This window comes from Passer domesticus, chromosome 8, assembly GCF_036417665.1.
Source record: "Passer domesticus isolate bPasDom1 chromosome 8, bPasDom1.hap1, whole genome shotgun sequence".
Classification (NCBI taxonomy): Eukaryota; Metazoa; Chordata; class Aves; order Passeriformes; family Passeridae; genus Passer; species Passer domesticus.
Window position 1 is genome coordinate 30,630,849 of NC_087481.1, and position 26,854 is coordinate 30,657,702.

The 26,854-nt window shown below is 41.4% G+C and overlaps 1 long non-coding RNA gene across 1 annotated transcript in view; it reads left to right on the forward strand.

Annotated features, from left to right (window-relative positions):
• Positions 1-26,854, forward strand: part of LOC135306352 (uncharacterized) — a 117,057-nt gene that overhangs the window by 58,680 nt on the left and 31,523 nt on the right. Inside the window, exons 5-10 of the long non-coding RNA XR_010367152.1 lie at positions 8,342-8,464; positions 17,179-17,263; positions 19,190-19,354; positions 19,498-19,655; positions 25,144-25,222; positions 25,641-25,811. This is a non-coding gene — a long non-coding RNA (uncharacterized LOC135306352). The remainder of the gene's footprint in view (positions 1-8,341; positions 8,465-17,178; positions 17,264-19,189; positions 19,355-19,497; positions 19,656-25,143; positions 25,223-25,640; positions 25,812-26,854) is intronic.

Below are 26,854 nucleotides of genomic sequence, written 5' to 3' on the forward strand. Positions count from 1 at the left end.
CTAAAGAGGCTGGATAAAAATTCCTTTTTGCTTAACTGTATTGTGGACTTCTAAGCAGCTCCATCCTAAGCACTGTCACCCACTCCTAATGGCCACAAATGCTGTTGCAGATGGCTCTGGAGCAGATGTAGAAACCCTTTGAAAACAAGTCATCTTTCTGACAGAGGTCTCATCATTTCCCTGAATCAGCTCAGACTGTTTCATCTTTTAATTTCAGGGAACAGAGTAAGGTGGGGTCTGTACCCATGTGAGGGAATGTTTTGAAAGTCAAAAAGCAGACAGAGAAGCCACAGACTGTGCCTGTCTCTGCTTGGGTGAGCAGAGCCTGCTGTCACCAGCATTTCTGACCTGAATGTAAATTCAAGATTCAGCTCCTGTGAACAGTCTCTACTTGAGCTGATTATTCACTGTTCATTTGCCTGACTCCTGGCAACAGTCACATTCTCTGTTTAGCTGGAAAGAACATGCTTTGGGTGTAAACACTGCTGATGTGATTCACTAAGGGGCTCAAGTGACGGTTTCTGTTTGTTTGTGGCACTCCCTCAGTTCTGTTTGTTGCCATGCAGTCAGTTCTCAGCCATTGTTCCCCAGAGATACACACCAAGGCTAAAAACATTGTCATTTGATGCAAAGGAAGAATAGGAGCAAGTTCCTATCAAAAGTCAAAGCACTCATTGCTCAGCTGGTGGCTGATAAGTTTTTAAGTCTTGGCTTCCCCAGCTCCTCCTTGTATCTGAGCTGGAAGAGCCTTGTTTATTCTGCACACGTGCCATGAAACCTTTTGCTCCTTTCACCCCCTTTTAGCCCATTGTCTGCTCAAAAGTCTCATGCTGTCCTTCAGTTTGTGTTTGTCCTCCCTCAAAGTAAACCAGTAAGGGAGGTGGGGTTCTTCCAATGCTGCTCACTGCCTGGTGCCAACATCAGACAAACTGTTTGCTTCCAGTCGTACCTGGCAGGTTGTAAGCAGTGACCATGAGCTTGTAAAATGGGGACTTAAGTGCCCTTTAAGTAACTAGCACTGTTACCTTGTTACTTTTATTTCTTATACATTTAGTTTTGGACTTGGAGTTCTCTTCTCTTGTTTTCCATACAAGAAGCCAAATGTTCTCATCCCTCTGCCCCGACTGTGAGTGGAGAAGCTGTGTTTTTGTTTCATGGTTGAGCTGTTTGGCAGGTTCCCTAGTGCTGTAATGAATTAGAGTCATTGCAAGGTTGTTTCTCTTAGGTATTTCTGGACCTTGAGATAATAAAGCCACCTGGTTTAGATGCTTTTTTAGCCTGTATCTCAGTTGACACTTTCCAATCCAGGGAACAGACAGTTCTGCCATTCTTGAACTATCTGTCTTTCACTCCTGACAGCAGCAGCACTCTGGGTCAGTTCTCCTGGGATACCACTTTTCCACAGCACTGATTTCCTGCTGGTCACTGGGAGTTCTTTAACCAGAACAGGACTGGAGACACATTTTTTTTTTTTTTTTAAATCTGGTCACATCCATTTAAATTGTCCCAGATCAAAAGATTGTCTACCAACAGAGGCGTTTGGTGTTGATCATCAGCTGGTGTGGGGAATGGGATTGGATCAGGCAATAGCACTGCAGTGGAAATTCTGATGAGAATGTGGTGCCACTGGAAAATGCCAGCCCAGTCAGTAAAATATGGGATGGCACATGTTTGACTTCATGAATACACTTCCCCACTCGGAACAAGCCCTTTTCATTCTGGAGTTGCTCCTCTGCACAGTGATTAATGTGTTGTCATGATCTGCAACCCTTTTAAATGAATTGAAGGAAATTCAGGCTGACACCAAGCTGTCAAAAGCCAACTGTAAGTAGGTCTGGGGCCTGTGCTGGTTGTATTGCTGCTTCCCCTGTGCAGGTGTCATCATTCACAGCACACACCAAAGACACAGATTTTTAAACTGTTATTTTCCAGCTTACATGCTGAGATGGAATCAAGTGGCTCTACCCTTCCAGAAGGACAGACATGCCATGGATAAGTCAAGAAAATCAGATCAGAGTCTGACTGCATTCTTGATAGTTACTTTGAAATAAACCCATTCATGCTTTTGCCATTTAATCTGCAACTAGAAAGAGAGTTGGAAGAATAAGTGCCTGTAATCATGCTTTTAATTGGGGATAATTCATTCTGTGTTATGGCATGGAGTTAGGAAGCATGGCTCTTCTCTGGGAATTCCTCTGTTAAGCAGGCTCAGGATAAGCAAGGAGTAACAAACTGAATTCTCCTCCTAGGGCTGCAGCAGCTGTGCCCATCTGCAGGGTAATCACTGGACTGCAGCAGTGGGCTGTTCCTGGAGCAGCTTCACTGAGCTGCAGGGGCTTCATTTCCACAGAATCCATTCCCAGGAGGTTCCTCTGGATCTCAGGTGCCTGTGGTGTCACCCCAAAGCAATGAGCATTGTGAGGAGGCTCAGCAGGATCTGCTGCTGCCTGGAGAGAGCGGGTGTGGGGCGGAGGACCTGTGGTGCCCCCCAACAAAAACTGCCCAGCGCCCAGGAGTGTGTGCACTCCTGGCTGTGGCAGACAGGGGAAGCACAAGGGCTTCTTGTCTGTCATCACAGCCACCTGATTCTTGAAACCTCTTACAGCTCTGGGGTTTGATTCCCCTGTTGATGTAACCAGAGTTTGAGTTGGGTGCCCATCTGTGTTTAGATCTCCGTGTGCCTGGCCCTCTTGCACCACTGAATTCCTTTGTGAGCACTGCTTCATCAGAGCACACTTTGTGTTTTTACCCAGCTGTCTTTGGGTACTTTTCAGATTTTTCCCAGCATTAAGATCCATTCCTTTGTGGGAAAAGACCTGTGGATGTATTGTGTTCCACCAGGAAGCTCAGACTTCAGGCTTTTCTCATTCTCAAGCAGTACCAACATGTCACCTTCGCATACACAGGTTGTTTCAAGCCTTTCCTGTATTTTTTCTTTTTAAGATGGCAGTGCAAGGGCAAAGCAGGGATCTGGAGGAGACTCCACAGTTTGCTGGGGCCAGAGGTGCAAGCACACCTCTGAGTCAGGAGCGCTGCCTCTGCTGCACCAGGCACAGCACACCAGCTCCTTCCTGCCAAAATCAGCACGGGGCAGTGGTGTTTAATAACATCCAAAGAGTGGCAGTGAAAAGGTGCCTTCTGCCCTGTGCTCAGGCAACTGAACAAAGCCTGAGCAACTGTGCTTTTGGGAGAGAAAAGTGAATCAATAACTCGATGAGGACTGCCAAGTAATGCTGTTGTCTGCAGTGTCTTTAATGGCTTCGGTCAATAAACTGCAATTATTTTACAAATATGTGTTGTGTTCTCTTCTAAATCTATCTCTCAGCTTCCTATAATGAATTTTTAAAAATGAGAAATATCCTAAGTGCTCACATTGTACAGAATCTTTGCTTAAAATCAATGGATGTACAACAAAAGGCCTGCGCTTGCTTATCCAAAACACGTACATACAAAGTGCCATGTCTTCCAGAGTACATTTTCTCCTTTTTTTAAAAGGAAAGTGCATACTATATCATAATTTATAAATTTCCAGAGGCGCTTCAGAAATATATATTCTTTCTGTCTCTGTTTTCTTTAGAGGTTGGAATTTGTCTATGTATCATAATATATTTTGCTTCACAAAATTTAAAAGAAGAAAGTAATCTCCAAACACCTCTACTGTATTAATTTCTCTGTCTAAGTAATTTTTTTATTTTTGCTGTGCTGCAAACTCTATACCTCTCTTCATTTTAGAGTCATAAGCATATAAAGATTGTTTTTATTTTACCTGGCATTTAGTTGCTTAAAGGGAATTTGGTTTTCCCTTTAAATAGTAAAAAGAAGCAATAGGGAGGTAGAAGACACAGTTTATTAAAAAATAGAAACTAAGCTCAGCATAGGAAGTGGGGTTTTGCTGTCTAGTCTCCAAAGCATATCAAGATGATAGCTTTCAAATATTTAAAGGTGTGCTACTTACTCATATGTGCATGTGTCTGTAAAAAAAAACCAGCAAGAATGATCTTACCCTTAGAAAGCAGTGTTCACCCTCAGTCCAGGATCAGCAAGAGCAAAGAAAAGCCAAAGATTCTTGACAACAGTAATTGACACATTATTTGATAAGAAAAACATTTTCAAAGATGCAGAAAGGTGCTAGGGGTTGTTTCAAACTTCCTGGGCACCCTGTTTTATTTGCCATTAGTTGAGTAAATAGTGAACACAAGCCTCTGGCCTTACTGAAAGAAAATGTTCTGGTAACAGTCATTGAAAGGTTTTTGCTTTAGTTCTGCACTTTTTTTTTTATTTCTTAAAGCATATTTCAGTGGGAGTAGGAACTTCTCAAGTATTCTTGACGTTTAATCTTTGAAGAACCACTAAAATCTGATCTCATTTGCCCAAATGGGCCAATCAGGTTAGAGTGGGAGGGGGAAGAACATAGAGAACCACTGCAATAGGCAGCAGCGTTGAAATTGTATTGGGAAAGAAGTGTTGGCCCCTGGGGCACCCAGCATTCCCCAGCCAGCTCCTTCAAGTAGGAATTGGCATCTCTGTCTCCTCCTTGGGGCTCTGGCATTTGGGGTTAACTCACTGAGGAGAAGGTGCTGACAGCCGAGCAGGGGCTCAGGGGTTCACCTGAGAGAAGGAGGACGTTGTCACTTCTGAACAAAATGTCTCTCCCCAGCAGCCTCTGTGCTCCCAGCACATGCTTGTCTCCATCAGCTGCACACTCACCTTTCTGCTTTAACAGCCTGGTAATGCCACTCTAAATTAACAGTGCTCCTTCCAAGTAACCTCTGTGTCTCACACGCTGCTCACACAGTTGCAGGAACAGGAAATGTAAAGGTCTGCTCAGGTAAATGAGAATGAATTTGTGTATTTTGTGTCTATTGTATGTTGTTACATAATATGTAAAAGTAACTTGATACCACTTGATGCATCAGGTTTTATTCTGTTTGCAAAAGCAGTCTCAAAAATGCTGTGTGGAATATTTTTACCATGTACCTTTTGCTTCTTGGCTGGGGAAAAGAAGAAAAGGATCTACCTACTTTACACCTCAGAGGGTATGAAATTTGAGAAATGATGATGGAGGTCAGAGTGCATGCCTGCCTCTCGTGCTCACTCAGGCTTTTCCCTGTTCAGTTTCTCTCCCAACATCTGCCAGTAGTGCTGTCAGTTCTGTAGCTCTGATATTACTACAGATACCTTTCCCAAAGCTCAGAGTTCAGTGGCAGGAGGGATGGGAGCACCTCCAGGAACCATTTCACTTGGCAGTGGCATGGGAATGTATTTCTGAGACTGCACTGCTGGAATTAGGAGACACAGGGTGTACAGAAAGGCATTTGCAGGCCTTTTCTTGGAGAATATTACTGTGTGCAACCTGAAAATGCAGCATCAAATTGCATCTTGAGATAGGTAAAGGTGGGAGATTGACTGTCCAGAGGCACAAGGACAAAAAGGACCCCAGATCAAATCATCCCCATCAAATCATTTATCCAGTGTTTATGAATCAGTAGGATACAGGCACTGCTATTTTAAAACAACAGCTTAGAGGGCTTTTTCCTTATTCCCTGTTAATCATGTGTTCAAGCTTCGTATTAACCACCTGAGAGACAGAATTAAAGAAGCTCTTTTAAATGGAAAGCAATTTTCATCACATTTAGCACTTGTTTGAGAGCCTCTTCATGGCTTTTCTCTGAGATAATTTAAAATATGGTACCATAGGTCCTAGAGTGTAACCCGGACTTTGCTCCAAGAAAAGGAAGGGCTGGATATTGCTGCTCTCTTCGTGGTCAGTGGGAATTTTGTTAAAGCTGAGGCTTTCCTGGAACTTTCTCAGGGTTTTCTGGCAAGATCTGCAGATGCCCTCGGTATTCACTGGGTACCAATAAAAGGCTGCAGGGGCACTTCTGGCTCCCTGCTTTGAGCCTGACTTTGCTCTGGCCTTGGCAGAGCCTAGAGCAGCTTGAGTGCCATCCATTGGGTAGGGGCCACCAGAGGCCAGCTGGGACCTGCTGTGGCACTGCCTGAATGTGGTCTATGGCTCAATGCACAATCTCTTTCATAAAGCAAGAAATCTTTTCACATGGAAAGGAATAATGCTGCCTCCTCTTTACCAGTGTTTTATGTGTGTATACACCCACGGGAGTGTTTGCCTTCCACGTATTTGAGCTGCCCTTTCTGTGTGTGACACCAGCCAGTCTCTCCGGTCCTTCTTTATTCCCCTCAGTAACTCCCCTGGAATTATGGTGCCTGTTCCTCCTGATGATCCAGTGGCACAAAAAAGGAGCCAATGCAAATGCCATGGCTTTTTCATCATAACAGAAAAGTGGAGAGGAAAATCAAAAATGAATGTTGTCAAGTGAGCAGAGTTAGCATCAGGCTGCTTGGAGAACTCTCCAGCAATACAAGGTGCTTGTATCCCACAGGACAGCCACAATAAGGTGACTTAAAAACTTGCTAATGAGCCTGGCAGCCCGTAAGGCAGAGGCAGTGTGTTGAATTCACATTTGTGCCAGTTTCATCATGCTTTACAAGCCCTGGGAGGCTTTTTAAAGGGAAGCTAATGTTTTGGCTCTGTGCACTATTTGCAGCTGAGGAATAATCAGAACAGAGAAGTATGACTTGCCTTGGTGTCTGTGCCCTGCAAAGACTGCAAGCCCTAATCTTCTTAGTAACTGTGTTTATATGCTATTTTTGTGCTGTGCAAAGGGCACAGTTTTCAGGAGCTGTCCTTTGGAACAGAACAGGAAGGCAATAACTCCCCTCTGGCTCCTGCAAGGAGGGGAGAGGGATGGGCCAAGAGCAGCACTCCAGTGCAAGCTTTGTGATGCTGCTTTCACAAATTTCTGCTGGGAATTCTTTGGTGTAGTTGCAGGAGTTTTGTCATAGAAAAATAGGCCATATGGTGCCTCGTTGTCTGCCTGCATGAATAAAAAAATTACAGACTTAACAGCAAGAAAAAGGTGGAGACCTTATATTCTAGAAAACAGGGCTGGTTTTATTCAGGTGAGTGAAATTAAGCAAAAGCCTTCTGCCTCACCAGTTTTCTTCTTTTAAGTAAAAATGTATAGGCTGCTGACAATTGTTATGCAAAACCAGAATCAATAGCTCATACTAGGGCTGAAATTTCTAAAGACTTCCAGCTTGATTCATTTTTAAACAATGTATCTGAACTGCTTGTGCTGATTCAAGGTCAAAATTTGCAGATTGTATGCAGCATATGGTGAGAACCTTTAAATTGTTCTTAAAGTTTAGTGTCTTGTCCAAGCACACTGATATGACACAATTCACTACTAGTAGTATTTTTTTTTTTAATTTCCATCTGCTCATTTAGTTGACAAGTGTAGCATCAAAGTGGCTGCTGAGGCAAACTTTGTAGCATAATGATGTTTAAGTCCATAAGTCTGTGTTCAAGAAGACTGTGGGCTTAATTTTTTTTTTTTCAAGGATTCCTCGTGAGGGGTGAATGGTCACTTGAAATGCAAGAAATGTTCTCCCAGAAGGATGACCCTGGGGAGGTCTTTTCTTTGGACTTGTGCATTCATAGCTTAAAATCAAATATTGACATTATGCTTTTGTACGAATTCTGGATGGCATTTCTTTTCTAGTTGAATAGACCCTCATAGACATTGCTGCAGTGGGCAGCCTGAAATGTGAGAGAGAAACATGCAGAATAGCTGTGCATCATATTTATCCTGCCCTGCTGTCAAGTTTGAGCCTTACAACGAGGATATCTTGTTCCAGGGCATGAACAGATGTGCTGGCCATTTAGCTCCATAAACAGTGTTATTGGGAAATATTAATTTGGTGTTGCATATCATAATATCAAGCCCACTTTTGACTGCAGACACCTGTGATAGATCTTTAAATTTAATTAAATAAGACAAAAACCAGAAATTGCTCTTTTTGTCAGACTGAGAATTAATTTGAATAGTGTTAGGTCAAGCCAGATCCAAAAATGTCAATAGCTCCTGTTCCCCAAAAACATGGACAGAGTGCTACATGTGGAGATCAAAGCATTTGGGTTATTTTGGATTAACATGAGAAGCAAATTTCAAATTCACATTTTGGAGATGGAAATTTTTTTCTGGGCTCTTGATGTCTGCCCACATTGCAAGGGCATGGGTTTGTCTGCCCACAGGAGCAGAAACTTTGGTTAGTGCACAGAAATGAGAGTCATCTGAAGGATTTAACCAAAGAAATCTGCACAGGCTGCTGACTGCAGAAGAGAGAGGCTGCTTGCCATCTTGTGCCCCTCAGTATGTTGGACTTCCATGCTCTTGCCAGCTTTATTTTGATTGTGTTTGGCACAATGGCAGCCCTTAGGAGGGAAAATCCCATTACAGAACTGTGTTTGAATTTCTAGCGCAGTGATACACCCAAATTCCTTACGAAATGAGCAAGAAGAGGAACTCCTAAGTCAGCCTGCCCTACTGGAGGACATTGGCCATCATTCCTGACAGTTCTCAGCCTGCTTTTTGCAGTCCTGGTGAGTTTCTATGGCTTTTCTCTGGATCTGCCCATGCTCACTTGCCCCTTCTGAGTCCACAAGTGTTCTGCTACTTTCCATCAGCTATCATTCTATGACTTCAGTCAGGGGTTCCTGTCCTATCTGTGTGTGATTAGGTGTGGGGGTTTTATATTCCAGGGAAACTTTCAGCTTTTAATTTGTCAGTAACTGAACAGGCCCTCTGCCAAAGCCTTTGACAGTTCTAGTTCAAGCACGTGTTCCCAAGTTTCCCTGGAATTTAATGGCCTTTGAGAAGGGGAAATGCAAACTTTGCTTTAGGCACAATGCATGCTTAAAAGTTTTGAAAATAACTTTTCTGTGCCTTTGTGTCTTCGCTGTTATATTCCTCTCTGTGGAAAGCTCTGCCTTTCTTAACCAACCCTTAGCTGTAAATTGATACACTTCTCTTTTAGAAAATTTGCTCTGTAGGGATCAGAATATATTAGCTGTGAAAGTTGTCGGAAATGTTTTCTGTTATTATGGGAGCTTGTCAAATTCACAGTCCATGTGGAATGCAGATGCAGCAGGAACATCCACTCCTGTGTTGATGGCAGTGCATTCCAATTATCCTGGTGCTGGAGCACAGGAGGGTGTTTTGGGTCCTTGGGAAGCACAGTGGCATGATGCCACATGTTAGGAGATCAAGTCCCTTCCCTGATTTCAGATAGAAGTGTGGGGGTAAGTGATACACGAAATCTCAGGAGTCCCGGAGTGAGTGGTGAAAGGAGACTGATGGAATTACAATAGCATATGGAGACAGAATTACAAGATGGAATTTCAATTCCAGCCACGGCTTTTCAGCCACTCAGGAGCCAATCAGCCATTTTTCATAAGCCAGGGCTCTGGGTGGATTGATTTGTTATTGTTGCAAAGCCTTTTGTGCCGGGCTCAAAACCTTTTAACCCCTGCTGTGGGGTTTGGAACAGCCCATCTCCCACCCCAAAAGCTGGGGATGTTCCTGCAGCAGAGCTTTGCCAGGGTGGTAACCCTCCACTGCTCTTGTCATCGCTCAAAGGCAGGAGCATGACACTGTCCCTGGCAATTACATCCCCACACAGGACAAGCTGTGCTCCTAACAACAAGCCCAGCTCCTAAAAAGCACTTTTGGAACACTGTGGGATGATGTTCAGTGTTTGGAATTCACCAGGGTTCATAAAGCTTTCACTGGATATTTTTCTCCCAGTCATTCTGACTTTTTCCCTTTTTTTTTTCTTTCCCCACAAATGCAATGCAATTTACAATCTGTAAGGGAGACTTTCAGGGCTGCCTGTCAATCACAGATCAGATCTCATTGAAATACTTACATTTGGGTGCCAAAAGCCAGAGATTTCCAAAATCATTCCTTCATTCTGACAACTGAGTACCCCAGATTTGCAGTGAGCGAGGAGGCAATCCAATATTTTTATTGTAATGTTAGAGTTTTTTTATTAATTTAAAATGATAGGAGCAAATAAGCTTCATGTGAAATATCTGTTCTGACAGGCCTGCAAAGGAAAGATGTCAGGAATCTCTGTAACTAGAGGATAACTTTTCTAAACTCAGATTTGTCAACACTAAACCAGAAGGCAGAAAGAATGTGAAAATGTCATTTCCCAGTGGAACCAGTTCCTAATTGGCACTTGTAGCCTGCAATGCCTGTTTCTCATTTAACAGCTTTCACAGCAGAGGTACTTAAACTTTACCCCACGTTTTCTTGTTTAGTCTCAATTTCTTACTTTGACACACAGCAGAATCCTAAGGGGAAATGAAACAACAACTCTGCTGCTTGTAAGCTGATGAAACCTTTCTGGGAGAATCAATCCAGAAGAAAACTTGATATGATAGACTGCAGCTGGCTCTATGCAAGGTTTACAAAGCAGTGTCTTAAAACATGGTGAAAGTCTCCAAGTAGAGCATGCAGTTCAGACTGCAATTTTAAAATCTGGTGAAGCAGATCCTTGCATGTTTTCAAAAGACATTACTGTTTCTCTCCATCTCCATTAAAAAAACCCAAAACTACAGATGTTGGGTGAGCTGACGACTGTAAAAGAAACTATGCTTTTTGTGAGTATTTTAAGCCTTCAGATAATAAAGGGAGGATAGGGATGGTTTTTGAAAGGAAAGAAGGAGAAGATTTTATTTGGCTTTGAAGAAGGTGGTTATGGGAAGTGGTTTTGTGGTGGGGAAAGGCTCCTCAAAGCAGGTATATTCCCCTAGCTTTTATTTCTGGGAAAGGTGAGATTTTAGGTTTGTCCTCAGGAAATCCCTGCTGGCTCTGAGAGATGCGTCTCTCTTGGCTGGCTGAGTTGGTTTTCTGGCTTCTGTGGTTCAGTTCTGGGATTGTGGCAGTCAGGGGCAGAGCCTGGGGGCAGCTCTTTGGGGACAATGACACTGAACAGTGTCCTGACAGGAGAGAACCTCACCCCGGACCTGGGATGACATTGCTCAGCTCAGAGCACATTCCCTGTCCAAGGGCACTCAGGAAATTATGATTTTCCTTTTCTCTTGCCTCCTTGGGGTTTTCCTGGGCTGATGTAGCTCCAGCTCTCCTCACAGGGAGCACACACATCCCAGGCAGCTCACTGGGGCTCCCCTGCCCTCCTTGCTTGGCCAAAGGTTGTGCTCAATACTGTGATACCCAAAGGTGTTTACAAGCCTGGACCTTTGATTTCCGGGCCTTAATTCAGAAAACAATTGCATGCATGATTTAACATGAATCAGCTCCTCAGGAACCTGTTCTTGATGATGAATGTAATTATTTTCCTTCCTTCTGCCCTTCACCTGGCAACTGTAGAGTTGCAAATTATTTATATTTTATGATAATTTTTTCCTCTTCTTTCCTGCTTTTTTCCTTCATCACACTGCTTTCTCCCCTTGGTTGAAGGTGCTGTAGAAGGTTTTCTGGTTTTTATACTGCTGTGCAGCACTCTGCTGCCTCGTATGTTTGTTTGTCTGTCATTAAACTATTCATGTGTTTCATGTGGGCTACTTCTCTGCGCCTTTCAACTCCTGTTTTTTAAATAAACAAGACAGCAAAGTCAGTGCTAGCTGTTTCCTGCCTACAGATTAAAAGAGTGAGGATTCAACTGGCCACCTAAAATGCAAAGTTCCTTGCAGGTCTTTTCATGTAAATATGCAGGTCTTAAATCCACATGCCACAGAAGAACTTAGAGAGGGTTTTTTGCTAACAGTATAGAATGTAGGTAGAGCCATTAGTTTGTTTAGATGAATACCAGATCAAACTAGGAAAACATCTCCAAACTCATCTTCCACTCTGAAGTAATTTGGTATGTGACAGCTTTGTTTTTCCTGTTTACAAAAATACCTTTCATCTTTTTATTCCTCTCACTGAAAGACATTTCACTTGTTTGAAGGTCCTTGATCACCACATTCAAACTGGATGGCATTGACAGCTCCTGTGCTCAGGATCCTTGTCATGTCCTCCTGTGCTTGCTTTGAGGCTCACCTAATTTAAGGTGAAAAAGAGTTTTGGGCTCTCTCCCGCCCCACATTTGTGTCTAAACTTCCAAGGCTTGTGTTGTGTGCGTTCCTGGAAGCTGGAAGGCAGCAGTGGATGGGATCCATGTAGGATTGAGGGTGTTTTGGCACAAATTAAGTCCACTCAGCTACCAAGTCTCACCTTTTTCTGTTGGCTTTTAGCCCAGGTTTCAAATCCTCCCAGCTGTCAGTGCCTGCCCTCACACATCTGGTTGAAAGATAATCTCTTTCTTCAGAGTTTAGCAGTTTAATCCTGGTTTTAGATTACATTATCTGACCTAAATTTTCATGTTGATTTGGATGTTCCCTTTCAAGGACTGGCCTCAGATGCTGAAGTGGCATGTGCAGCAGGGCTGGGCTGTGTTTCAGTGAGGCCCCAGCCCTAGAAAGGCTGAGGTGTGTGTTCACCCACCCCTGCCTTTGGCAGGACTCCCAGGATGCAGGCAGGAGGGCAGAGTGTGTAGAATCAGCACCTAAAATTTCAGCTGGGGTTTGTCAGAGTGTTTAGCTCAGCTGCCTCATATTACACAAATGTTCAAAAAAAACCCAGTGCTTCCTTCTGCTTTGGTAAGTGGAAAAGTTCTGCACTGCCTCTTTTCATGGGGGGACATCCCCAGTCCTTTTACAATCTTTAAGGAGGCTCCCCGTTCTGCAGGGACTCCCATGAACAGGCAGGCCTTTTAGTAAATATATTTTCTGTTAGTTTGAAAGGAGCATACTAATAATTCACTTCCCTTTCATCAGCTCTTTTGGTTTGTTTTGTTTCCCTTGTAAATTTTGGCACATTTTCATCCCCACATCTTACACTTGGTTATTTCTCTTAACAGCTCCCTTGTTTCACCTTTCAAATAGGGACTCTGGGTTTTGCATAAAATCTGGTCTGTAGGTGGCCACAATTGGAGCTGTTAAGAATTTATCTTAAAAACAAGAAGCTCCCTCCTGCTGTGAAGACCATTTGTTAAAATAATATACACAAATGAACAGGAATCTTGCCTAAAAAAGGCTGTCATAGTTTATAAACAGAAGAGAAACTGGCCTCCCTTATCCTGAAATAAGGGGATTTTCCAAGGCTATCTGCTCTGCAGTGTGAAATGTCTTGACTTTCACTGAAATACAGTCAATTTCAGGTGGAATTCCTCTACACTTTATTTTGACAACCATTGAGGAAAAAAGCTGGAGGCAAAATCTGAGATCTATACCTTGTGCATTTTAGAACTAAAAACTCAGTGAATGCTCTTCAGGGAACTTATCCACCTGTGTATAACACGTGAGCAATTAAAAAATGAAATGATTGGCTTATTTTGGTCTGAGACTAAAAAAGGAGTAGCCTTGGCAAGACACATGATTTCTTAAACTGCCACACAGCTCTTACAAATATTTCTCTGGCAGTGGTTCCCTATCCTTGCAAAAAATACACAGGATGGCTGTAGCAGAAGTAATTGGAAATGTAAATAAATAATACTGAAATGTGAAATAGTCCTTCCCCCAGTCTTCAATACAGATATAACTCAAAAGAAGACTTTGTTTTGTTGGTGCAAATAGAGGGGCTCATTTAATTGTTGAAACAACTGACTAACCAAGCAACTCCCTGCCCCAGCTATGCTGGAAGGGGGGCTTTACACCCTGTGTTCTTTCAGTTTTCCAGAGTTAAATAACTGCTGGAAAAATGGAGCCAAGAGCGTTCACATTGTGTATATAAATCAGTGATTTGCATCTGATTTGCCAGGTTCTAATTTACTAATTAGCAAATGCTATTTAAACGTGTCTAAACCACAATTTCAAATTAGCATGCATGGTAAAATAAACAAGCTAATTGAGAACAGGCAAATGAAAGCTCACATGAAACCATATCTATTACTAAAAAACCTGTTCTGTCAGTCACAGAACCCCTCACCATTTGCCTGAGTACAGTCATTTCTTGAAGGGGGGTGACAGTGGTGCTGGAAGTCACAGCTCCTGCCTGCACTGGGGATTTCTGGTCCAAGATATTGGTACAAAATGCATCGGAATACTCTTAATATCTGGGCTACACCAAACTAGCCTGTGCCTTTGAAGTATGCTTGGAAACACTTTTAGTCATTTTCATATATTGAATTCTTAGAGAATATTAGTACCATGCTTAATGTTTTACTTACTCATATTATTGAATGAAGTGCTCAAGTTAATTAGCAAAATGTCACGAATTTTCTGCTTTCTGTCACTGGGGAATAGCATCGAGTGTCAAAGAATGTATCAACCTTTATTATCATGCCTAAATGTGATTATGGAGCTACTGAGATGCATCTCAGAATTCTAATTTATTTTTCGTTCTCAGTTTTCAACAATAACTGTAGACATGCCATTCTGGCTTGTACATTACATTTGCAAATTGTCTGTTACAAGAGTACTACAAATATAAGACCATAATTTAAAGGGTCATTTTGGTCAGATGTCAAAGACCCAGCCCAAAACTGTCTTACAAAAATAATGAACAAATTAGTACAGTTCAGTTTGGTATGAAAACTCAATTAATATTCAATCAAACCTTGTTAGGCAGGATGTAGCAGAAATGTGTATGTATTCAGGCTGAAGCCCTTTAATCACCAAGTTCAGGGAAATTACAGCCCCTTAATATATTTAACAGTAAGTTCTTTTCCTCATGAAGTGATAATGCCAGCAAAAATAACCAGAGGAGGTGCTGGGTTGAAAAGAGAGTGGGGAGTACATTGGGTCTTAGCCAAAGCTGGGAAAAGACGTGTTTGCCTAATTAAGGAAAAAAAGAAGAAACTGAATAAAGAAACCACTTTCCCTCCTTGCTCTGTGAGCTCACAGCTTTTGTTACTCACCCTTGTCAAGGAACCAGGAATGAAAACATCCAGGTACTTAAGGTTTCCTTTCCTTGGAGCTTTGAGCAAGAGGGCGATGGCAAGAACATCAGCAGCCTAAGACTGCTGCTCGCTTCCTTCCTCTGCAGTGATGAGAAGGGCATTGCTATGGCAGTCTGAACACTTCCCAGGCTAAACAGGGCATGCTGTATTTCTGGGAAGGAGCACCAAGCCCTTGGTAAGCACTGGTAGAATTCTGATTGATAGATTTAGCACTCGTAATGTTCGTGTTCACCTCGTGACACCATCCACAGAACTTTCTGGGGATGTGCAGGGGCTTTCTGGGAGCCTGGAGGGTCTTGATCTCACTTATATTTCCTCCTCCCAGACAAAAAGAGAGCTTTGCTCTTTTGTCTTTTCTTCTTGCAAGGAACAGCTTAAGAACTTTGGCTAAAAATTCTTCCTGTTTTAAATTTTAGGGCCATCTTTATTTGCCACAGGTTTGTTGGAGTTTGTTGTTCCCTGTAGAAGCAGAAGATCCAAAAGCAGGAATCTCAAGCTATCTCTGTTGAGCACTGGACACATTTCCTCTTTCCAAACCTGAAGATCTATAACTGCAAAATTGATAATTTTGCAAAGCTGATGCATGGGGAAATTATGTGTCTGCCCTTTTTTTGTTTGATTTTTTTTTTTGTTTGGTTTTTTTGTTTGTTTGATTTTTTTTAATCGAATGTTTTAATCTTAAAGAAAGTAGGGAAATTCTTATTTTCATAACAAAATTAGTGGATTTTCCCTACCCATGGCAACATTTTAGTCTTTGAAAGCATTTTAATCTTGGAAAAAGTATGAAAAATATTAAATTTGCTTGATGCTGGAAGTCAATTGTGAATATGGGACCCCTGTATTTGATTATAGCTGATTGGAATATGTGGCTCTCCACTAGCCTGGTTTACAAATTCTGTTTCTCTCACAGGCTTGGTACTTCTGTGCCAAATTGTGATTTTTTTTTCCCAGTGTGGGCTTCACATGACTTCCTCCCATTCTTTCTACCTCCACAGCGACCTGAAAATCCAGGGACTGATACAGGTTAAGAAATGTGAGATTTTCACACCAGATGTCCATGTTTTATTGATTTTTCCTTTGCCTCAAGCAAAAAGTAATTGTATTAGGAACTTTTAAAGAGCCTGGGTGTTATTCCCATCCACTATTGTGTGTCCTGGGGACAAGTCAGAGTAGCTCAATTCCCTCCTGCAAAAGTGAACTACCATGAATAGAAGCACATATAGTGAATTTCAATGAAGGAATGACAGGGTCTTTTCCCCTGGGACTGTACCAGAGCAATCAGTGAAAAACTTGTTCACAGGGCCTACAAATACTGCTAAGTTAAAATTAAAAGCCCCAAAGTCCTGGTACTGTGGGACACCAAGAGAAGAAAATTACAGTGCTTCATACAGCGTGGTACCAGAATAGATCTTCAGGATAAATTTATTCCTTTTTTTTTTACCAACTTTTTTTTGTAGCTTTGGTTTGATTTTTGTAGCTTGCCCATCAGCTTCGTACTTATTTTCTATTTTCCTAGTTTTACCTCTCTAGTTACTGCTGAGTATGGCCCTGGCTAACAGAGCACTTCTTCAGGGCTCATCAGAGGCCATCAGTCCTTGACTCACAGAACTATTTTTGATTCAGGCCTCTGTGGAACAAAGTTTTCAATGTGATTTTCTCTCCTGGGCTTTGGGGTCCTTAGAAGGATCACAGCTTGGGAAGTTAAACTTCCAGATGTTTTCCAGTCACAGCCTTTGCCTGTCAACAAGATTAATCTCCCTGCAAATGAATTTAGATGTCCTTAGGAGGTGGGAAGGCCTTTGGCACAACCTTGAACTTCTGGCAGTGCAAGGTTGACTTATGTGGAGGATGGTGTGATCTGTTCGGTGTTCAATCCCAAAACCTGGCAGACCTGGAAGTGCTCTGAAATGTAACTAAGCCCAGCAGTGACTTGCAGATCTCTTAGCACCAAAGCAGTTTAGGTTTGAAGGGAGGAAAGACCTGAGGACTGCAGTCTGGACTGCTGTGACTCACCTGAATGTCTGTCACACACCTGTATTTCTGCTTTATTGAATTTTCTACACCCATTCCACAGGTATTCTCCAGCAGCTTCGGTGTGCTTCATCTCTCCTGTCTGCCTTGCCCATTTTTACTTCCATTAGTCCTGTTCTTTGAACTGAACATTCACTCTCTGTGCTCTTGAGATGCCTCCAAGAAATCCTCTGGAGCTCCAAGAAGCCACAATGTTCCTCATTAAAGGACACATTAATTTTCTCTGTGATTGCTGCTGAAGTGACAATGGATGCATCCCCTGCACAGTCTAGCACTCTTGTGTAGAATACATAATTTATTTTGTTTCCCTTCATCTAGGTGCCAGAAAGAGAAATGGCAGCTTGCTGAATATTTTCAACCCTATAGCAATGGCATTGACTGTCTGGGAGGAGTTTCTTACCAGGTATCAGACAGAAAATGTGTTCTAGTGGCCCTTTCACTATGAAGAGTTTTTCTTGTGTGTGTATGCTTCCAACACCAAATCAATCACCAGCTGGCATGAGCTGCCATCATGCTAAAGAACTGAGCACTAAAATATCATAAAACTCAGATGTTATGAAGGCCAGCTAACACCCTTGATTCCTATATATATATAGATATAGACACACATATATATTAATTATATAAAATATATAATTGATATAATTATATATAATATATAATTAATATAAATATATACATAATATTATATATTATTTATATTTATGATATAATATAATTCTTTTATATAATAAAATAAGCCAATATAATTCTTTACAACTCTTATTCCCCCTTATTTACCTCTCTCACCAGTACAAGTACATCAGGGATTTTATTAATTCAAAAGAAGTAGAAAGAAATGTTCTCAGAGCTTTCTGTCCATAAAGAGAGAGACACAAATTGGTCCTCATTGGTCCAGGCTCAGTTTTGTCCTGCTCATGGGAAGGAGCCCAGGTATCAGTGTCACCCTGCCCACTAAGCTTGCCAAATGTGGGAAAGTAACACACAAACATAGGAGTCCAAAATAATTTGATCGACCCAGAAACACATTTCCTTATCTTTGTGTATTGAGTACAAACTATTTTTTGTGATACTCATGTTTCAGAGTTGGATAAGTTTTTAAAACTTTAACTTTTGCGCAAGAAGAAAAATGTATTTCCCACCCAGGATTAAGTATTTTGTGTGAAATTTTACCTACTACCCAAGGAGGGGAGAACCTTTCCTCACACTCTTCAGAGGCACTGAGAGAATCTGTGCATTGCCTTATAGAAAAATGTTACTCAGGGGCTGTCTAAACACCAGGTATGGTTGGTCATCTGCGCATGGAGGGAGCAGCACATGGTACAGCAGGAAATACAGAGATGCTGCTCATGAGAGCTGAATTTCAGAAGGTGAAAGTGAAATTGTGACATTTGTGTTGAGATCAAGAGGGTCCCAGAAACTTTCCCCGAAACTGGAATTTGTTTTTTGTTGTGCCAACAAAATAATTGGTTTATTTTAATTGTAATAATTGGTAATAATTGGTAATAATTTATTTTAATTGCAAACTGTGTTACAATGTTCAATAAAACCCTGAGAACAGCTCAGCAGGTCAGAGCATGGTGCTGATAACACCAAGGGCATAAGTTTGATCCCTGCACAGGCCATTCACTTTAGAGTTGGACTTGATGATCCTTGTGGGTCCCTTCCAACTCAGAATATTCTGTGAAATCTTGCAGCAGTGAAATAAGGAATAACGATTGAGCCACATGGAATAAATTAGATGTCAGAGGAGCTGCTCTGCTATCAGCAGGTTTCTGTAACATTATCACATCCTTATTCATCAGGTTATGCTTCTCACAGGTGTAAGCACTGCAGATAGAATGATAAAGAACCTTCAGCTGTGCTCCAGGCTGGGAAAACAGTGGTGCTGTTGCAATGATGCTTTTGTTCTGTATGTTTACTGGACAAAATGTACTGTATTTCATATTAATTTTTTGTAGGATAGTGCAGTTGTTTTTTTCAAATATCAGGGAAGTTATAAAAAGGAATGGTGCTCACTCAGATGTAAGCTGCATAATGAAACCTAGGGGTTTTTTTAATGACATGCCTATTTTCAAGATGCTTCTTGCTGTTCCTGTGATCTTATCTGAATAACCTCACAAGGTATTGGAAGGAATGTTTTTTTCATTCTTCCATCTCCATCTACCTTTTCTGGCAAACTCTGAACTGTGGAATTGAAGTGTTGGGAACTTTTTAAGTTCTGTAGAGGACAGAAGAGAGTCCACATTTCCTCTGTAAACAGAGGTCCTGGAAAGTAAGAACAAAAACAAGCTGACAATCCAAATGAACTCCTGGTCTGTCTTTTTAGCAAGGAACAGCTGCCTGATCCAGCAACCTCTGCTCTCCAGGACAGTTTTGTTATCACGTGCATGGTTGAACCTGCCTTACCAGAGAGGCAACAAAACAATTCTCTTTCAGAGGCAATGGGCATTACGTGCAGCTGAAGTGTAGCTCACTGCTCTGGCCATTCTGGGTGAGTGCAAAGGGTGCCCTGGCTGATGGCCACGAGAACCTGTGCAGTTTCTTCTCCTCCTTTCAAGAGTTGTTTCAGTTTTAACTGCTTTTATATTTGAGCTATAAACTCCAAGTCACATTTTTCCTTTTTTTTTTTCCTAGCCTAGGACTCCTGTAAGGTATTTTATCCTGCCTGTGTTAGAGCCCCTGACATTACCAAGAATATTCTGGAAGTGGCACAGACAGAATAGTCCTGAGCTCCAGATAACAGATCCATGGGAAGAGTGTCAAGACATAAAGGGATGTGTTCTGTGCTGGAGGTAATTTTCTTTTTCACATTTCTTTACCTACCATTTCCAATTTTGTTGCAGCACATTTGGAAAGACTTTTTACAAAATATGGCCCCAGCCCTGAAGTCAGAAATATGTGTGTGAACTTTCTGTCCATGTGAGGATCCTTTTTATTGCAGTGACTCTCTGCAATGGTTTGGGGTGCTCTGGAGTGGTTTTGGGGTCCTATGCAGTGGTTTTGGGGTCCTTTCTCATGTGTCAGGCTGCCATAGGTGAAACAGGGAACTTGTGAGGATGGTACATTTAGTCTTCTGCTGCCTAGATTTTTTGGGAAGGTTTCCAAACAAAATTCACAACAAGGAGTTGAGAAAAGTAGGTTGTTCCATCCTGAAATAGCTAGGGATTGCCAGTTTATTGAGGCTTCAAAACAGGCACAAAATGAAATTCACTGTTCTGTGCCTCTTTTGCCTTTGTGTGAGGGCCACATGAAGCAGGAAAAATATTCCTGCCCTGTTGGGGAATTCTTTAGAGGAGGGGAAGGAAAGCTTGCTGCAAAAAGAACATTCCACTGAGGAATAGTTTGGTTGCTTTGACAGTAGAATATTGGTGGTGGAGACACAGCCTAGGGCTGAGCTAGGCTGCAACTTGATTTCATTTGCCTGAAAAACTACCAGGGGAAAGAGCAGTTCCCTAGCTGAAATTTAAAGAAACTGTGGAGAATGACTTCTGGAGGGAAATATAACATATTTAGAATGAAGAATAAACCCATATAAAAGTAAAAATGCTTTCTTTTCTCCCCTTCCCTACTGTTCCTACAAGGGACACATCTGTTCTTGGTTCAGCTTTTCTTCTCTCCTCCATTGCATTGTCTCTTCCCCCTTCACAGCTGTGCTCTCCAGAGGGTTTTTGCTGCAGGATTTATAGGAGTTCCTATAAATCTCAGACCTGCCATTCACCTGGGCTCTGCTGGTCCCACAAATGGCTGTGGTTTAGGCACCTTGTCACAAGGTGTCCTGCGTGGCTGGGCCAGCGTTCTGCCAGAGCCTCCTCCCTTCCCCTGCTGAGCCCTGTGCTTTCTGTGCTGTGCTGGGACAGTGCTCAGCACTGCTCTGCTCAGGAGAGGGACCACAGGGAAAACTGCCTTTTCCTGCACGTGGGAAGTTAAATAGCACATCACCCCAGCCATCCAAATGCACTCTGCTTTCTGAAATGAAACTCAGAAGTGTTAAGCAGACTGCATCAGAGAATCAGCAGGTCTACATCAGCCCAAACTTGTTGCTCTTACTGCAAAGGCTTCTGACTAGTACATAAAATAGGGCTGGTCCCTGAAATCGAGCCTTGTTTTGTCTTCCAGTCAGATCAGAAAGCCAAACCCTCTCTGTCTGTCACATCAAAAATCTACCTGGGAAACCTTAGTTTATTGGGCAGTTTCACCAAGCAGCTTATCTCACAATATAGAGTATTTCTTACTACCTACAAACTTTTACTGGATGCTTCAAAGTTATAGAACTTCTGTTTGGGCCTGAGAAAAGAGTAAACTTGGAAATAATGTCAATAAATATTTTCTTGTAGCAGCCCAAGATAAGGTCATGCCAGGGAATAGACAATACAAAGATAATAGGCAGGAGTTCTTTATCTCATTCAGAAGATATAAATGCAGTTAAACTTTCTGGGGATTTTCTCATAAACCCCAGAAAATGCCACTAATCTCATAATGACTCTCATAAAGATAATGTAGAAAGAAGTCTCCTTAAAAAAGAAAAAAAAGTAAACTCAGAGCAACAGACTGGAACTTCTATTTGGATTGAAATTAGAGAAATTCAACACTGAAGGCCACATTTTCTGCTGGCAAAATTCAATCAAAAATGCAGTGCAAAGTCTATCAGGCTCATTTGGAAGCTGTAAATTAATTCAGGTTTTCATACTGGGGCTGTGGAGGGAAAAACTTTTGAGAGCATGAGCAGTGTTGCTGCAGCTATGTAAAACTCACTTGGTGTGTGCAACACTCCTTTGGATAAAGACTTAAAACATTGAAAACAAGGCCACAGGCAGCAGGATTAAATTCATTACCAGGAGAGACAGCGTGCAAATTCCCTTTCAAAGGCAGTACTGTCATCATCAGGGTCACCCATGAGAAGATTATTTAGAGATCTTAGCTCCTGCTGAGACCTGGTTTTTGTAGCTGACCCCTGAGCAGAAACTCTGAATTAGAGAGGGGGAAATGCTGATCTGCTCTGTGCTATTTGATGGGCTTGGAAAGGTTTTATTTTCCGAGTAACTCAAACAAATGCCTTGAGACTTCAGATTCAAGTAAACATCAGTCAGTCAATCAGACCCTTAAATTTGCCAACCAACAGTGCAAAATTCACCTCTAAAGTACCTTCAATACTTGAGTGAATATGTAGTCAGCTACTTCTGCTATTTCTGTGTTATCTTTCTTCCCTTTCTTTTATTTAATTGGTCCTTGAAATTCCCTTTATCTCATTATGAAAGCTGACAGTACTAAGTAGCATTATTAATCCTTTTCCTCTGGCTTTCCCAGCAGTTTAATCAGATATTTACTAGAAAACAAGCACAGATTGAAAGCTTCCTAATCCATATGATACAGCTATCCCTCTCAGAAACACAAAACCTGACAAAATCTATGATTCTCTATGCAATCAACCCTGCTGAAATTTGGAAGCCTGCAGAGAGCAGAACAGGAAGGGACATTTACAAAGAGATGTGGAAAGGACCATAACAACCCTAAATATGCATATTTACCAAAAAAAATCTCTTGCTTGCAAACACAGGTAGAGTAATATTTCCAGGAATTCACATACAGTGAACTACGGCAATGACATATGATGCTAACTTTGAATAAATATGTTGTTCCAATCCCATCTTTCATAAAAGCAAAACCCTTTTGAACATCTCAGATTATCTGCATTCTTGGGTCTGAAGTATAGTAAGTGAAATTTATGAAATTTTGACTTGTGCTTGCTATATGAATGACAGACTTCAGAGGTGCAAGGTACAAAGATGCAGAAATGCTTTTAATACTAAATAGACAAATCATGTCTAGGATATACACTGTTTTTCATGTGGCTTTGAGAATCTTCAAATTGCCTTTCATATAATTGCCATGGAAGGCTGCAGGCTGTCCAGGGTGTCACCATTTTATTGGCTCAGTTCTCTGCAAAATTGTGTGACAGAGCCAAAGATAAGAGCAGAAGGAGAAAAAAGGTGGTAGAAACTGATAGTGAAAGCAGCAAGTAAAAAGAAAATTGTAAGAATTTTCATGCTTATCTCCACAGAGACTATACAAAATTGATGACAAAAAACTGAAAGAAAATGTAGCAAAACCACCAAAATAATCAACTTCCAAATTAATATTTGCATGTTTGATCATATTTTTCACCATCCTCATTTGTTATTACTAGGAAGAAATGAGCTTGTGAAAACAGCACGATGGGTTATGGACTCAAATATCTATTGGGTATGGGGGATGAGTTTGGTATTTTGCAATGTAGTTATGGCAAGAAGATCATATAAACCTTAGTGGGTCTTAGCACAGAGATGAGTGCAGTAGCAAAAGTTGGAAAAAATCTTCAGTCATTTCAAAGTTTTTCCTGCAGTTACCATTAGGAACTGAAGGGCCATTGGGTTTGATTTTTCATTTAGTAGTCATGGTTTGAGCAGGAGCTTTCTTTGTCCAGCTTTCATATTTCTACAGCAAAATATTATCATTTCTAATGATGCAGAGTTATGTGGGCACAAACACTAGACCAACACATCAGGTCCCTTGCCAAACTCTGAGCTTGCACACAATTCTTCAAGGACAGGTCTGTTGCACAGTGGAGGCAAAGCATTTCTGTGTGTTAAACTGACAGTCTTGGACTTGGGGCCATGAGATCTTTACCAAAAGTAGTTTGAGAAAGTCACACAAAGGGAAAGCAGTGTACAATTTTATTGTATGTTTTCTATATGGTAGGTTAGATTTAAACTTTGTATAAAAAATGTCCTTGTGATTTCTCTTGCTCTGTTTGTTTGCTCCAGAAGATGCACAGGACCAATTGCAGTGCTAATGGTCTGGTATTGATCTAGAAGTCCTCATTCAGGAAAAAAATGTTCACACAATCCATTCAGCCACAGCCTTTCTGGTCTGCTAACCATGCAGCCCCTCCGAGGGCAGGAAGGAGCAGTACAGAAGCAGAGCATGAAAATGTCATCTGCCATTTCTCCAGCAGCCCTGGCTTCAGGCTCCACCTGGAATCCAGCATCCACTGCCCAGATGTTCAGCCTCAGCTGGCTGCTGGGGACATTGCCTTCCAGCAATTACTTGCAAAGTTTGAAGAACCAAGTATAATGTGTTCCCAGAAGCTTGCACATTGTCCTGCAGGGTATTTGTGCAATATTGCTATGCAACGGGAACATGTTAATTAATACCTCTGTCCTTTTTTTAAAAAATAATTTCTTCATGTTTGATTTCTTGATACCTGTCTGTTCTTTCCCTCTTGGAAGAGGAGTGAATTCTGTGCATGTTTGCAGGCTTCTGCCAGCAAGAGAGCCTTTTGAAAGTGAGTGAACAAACAGTAAAATACGCAGCATCATTTTTCTGCACTCTATCAAAGTTAATTTGGCCAGGTTTGTTCATCACTGCTACTGACCCCTGAGCAAATTTGCTTTGACAGGTGCTTCCAGGTGTCCTGAAAGTTTAAAAATTACCAAAACTGTCCTTTGTTTCATGCATGTGTCCTGTTGTATCTGCTTATATCTGTGGGTATTTATGTTTTGCCACAGCTTGGTAGTGCAACTGATAAAAACAGCTGCTTCCAATTACAGAAAAAAACCCCTCAGACTATGCTAAATCCCTGTTTGCCTGTTTGACCTCAGCAGTGCAGTCCCTGGTTGCTGTCCTTGAACTATTTTTTAGCACTCATTCCCTTCCCATCCCAGTCCCATTAATGTTTCAGCTCTCCTTTCTGTGTTTACTTTGTTCTTTGCTTCTCCTCCCTCTTCCATACTTTTGCCCAGATGATTGAATACTAAATTCTGTTATGCACTAAACTAATGTTTAATGTTTTTACAGGCTTATCTCTTTTTCAGTGCAATCATTACCATTTTCTCTCCTTCGTTTGTTCTCACCTTTCCACTTAAGTTTCTCCTATACCATCTTCCTTGTTCTCTTCTCAAAAATCTCTTGAAATAAAAAGACTTTTGACTTCTTGGTGTAGCAAACCAACGCCTCTCCCTTTTCTGATCTGAGACCTACACCTGAAAGATTTCCTAGCTTGTCCTGCTGAGTCTGGAAAGTCTGTTCACAGATGAAAAGGTGAAGAGAGATAATGGTGTCATTTCTTTGCTTGTCTGTAATGGATTTACAGAGAAATTTTGGTTTGCACATGCCTTACCAGGGAGGGAGCAGCTCCAGCCATGCAGGGATGACCTCCTTAATCCCTGAGTCTGGATTAAAGCAATTGCAATCACATCTCATCCAGCACTGTCCCTCCTTTCTTAGCTCTCATTTTCCTTCCAGGTGTGTGCACTAATCAATATCCTTTCACTGCACATGATGTTCCTCAGAAGTCTAAATGCTAATGGTGCCATTTGGCAAGGTGAGCTACATCAGCTATATACAATATAAGTGTAAATTGGAAATTGTTTAAGCTTTCAAATTTGTTTCATGCCATTAGATTTTCTCATGATTCATTTATCATTCTAATTGGATTCTAACATGTACTTTACATTTCAAAACTTGAAATGATGAGGACTGCATAACAAAGAATGCTTAAGAACAGGCAGCTACCCAAGCTGTGTTTAATTTGTACCAGATGAGTAAATGAGGAAGGTGAAGAGTCACAAAAATACTGAGTAACAAAGTGATGCTGCCTTAGAAATCCAGCAATTAATTGCAAGGATAATAAGAAGAGTGATTAAGTTGATTCATTTAAATCCTCCTGTAGCATTGTAATAGCTCCATTGAGCAGGATGCTAAGGATGATTTTTACACTTTTCTTCCAACTTTTTTCCTAGATCTTTCACCTGCTCTTGGCTGACCTGACTTTGCACAGGATTACCTGAGGAGTAAATTAAAATCTTTTTCTGCTACAAATGGAGCAGAACAATAACTAGGTGATTCTCTTTCTGGAAAACAGCAGAAGAGCTAGAAGTCCACGTAAGGAGTCCCTTCTTGAGAGCACACAGGTGGGTTCCTGGCTGTGGAAGTCTGCCTGACCACACCAATTTACAGCAAAGTTCTGTGGAGGGTCCTGAGGTCTCCATGGGCCTGAGCATGGCCCAGCCATGGGCAGTAGCTTTGTGTACCCTGGCAGACTTCAGAGACTTTATGTCTCCTTAATGCAATCATTGCAATTGAATAACCATAAAAAACTCAAAGTGTATTTTATTCTTGTTCTCTGACACCTTTAAACACGAACCATATGCATCACAGTGGCATTTCATGCTGTATTTTGAAAAGAGATACTTGAATCATAAGCTGTTTTTTCAGCCAGCTCGGAGATGGGCAGGTTTGCACTGGTGCCTGCTAGTAGCAGACTTTAGGGTGTGGATGAAGCTTGTTTCTATAGCCCAGGATGTTATGCCAGTGACCCCAAAACAGTTCATTCTTTCCCATTCTTTTATTCTGAATTGTAGAAGTCAAATCTTAGAGAACATAGTTCTGCTGCACTTCTCAAAGTACAGCACTGAAAAAACCCAAGGGCATAGCTCTAGTTTGGGATAGAAAACATACATATGTAGCATCAACACTAACTGGGATTTGCTGGTGTATGTCTGAGATGTAGATAACTTCTGCAGTATTTAATTTCTTTCTTTGCTCTGTGTCTTAGCTACCTTTTTTAGAAAGATTGAGTCTATTGTTTTTCTACAGAAAAGAGCTCAGCTTAGACAGTTGTAAAGAAAGTTATTGCTGAGATATGAAAAGCAGGTCCATTTTTGGATCTTTGTGTTTTCTGTCCTCTGCCCATCAAGTCCATCTTTGTGTGAAAACCTTTTCATTGAAGAATCCAGCAAATGTGGGTACACTAAAGTCAGGATACATCAACAAGCAAGCATGTGAAAAAAGAATCCCTTTATTATCCATGACTTATTTTTACAACAAGGAATATTTAACACTTCAAGCATGAATACATAAAAACTTACACAGGTGCTGCATGCTTTTAGACCAGATGGGCCTTTTAGACAAGAGACAAGAACATATTGGATACAGCGAAACAAATTTGCATTTT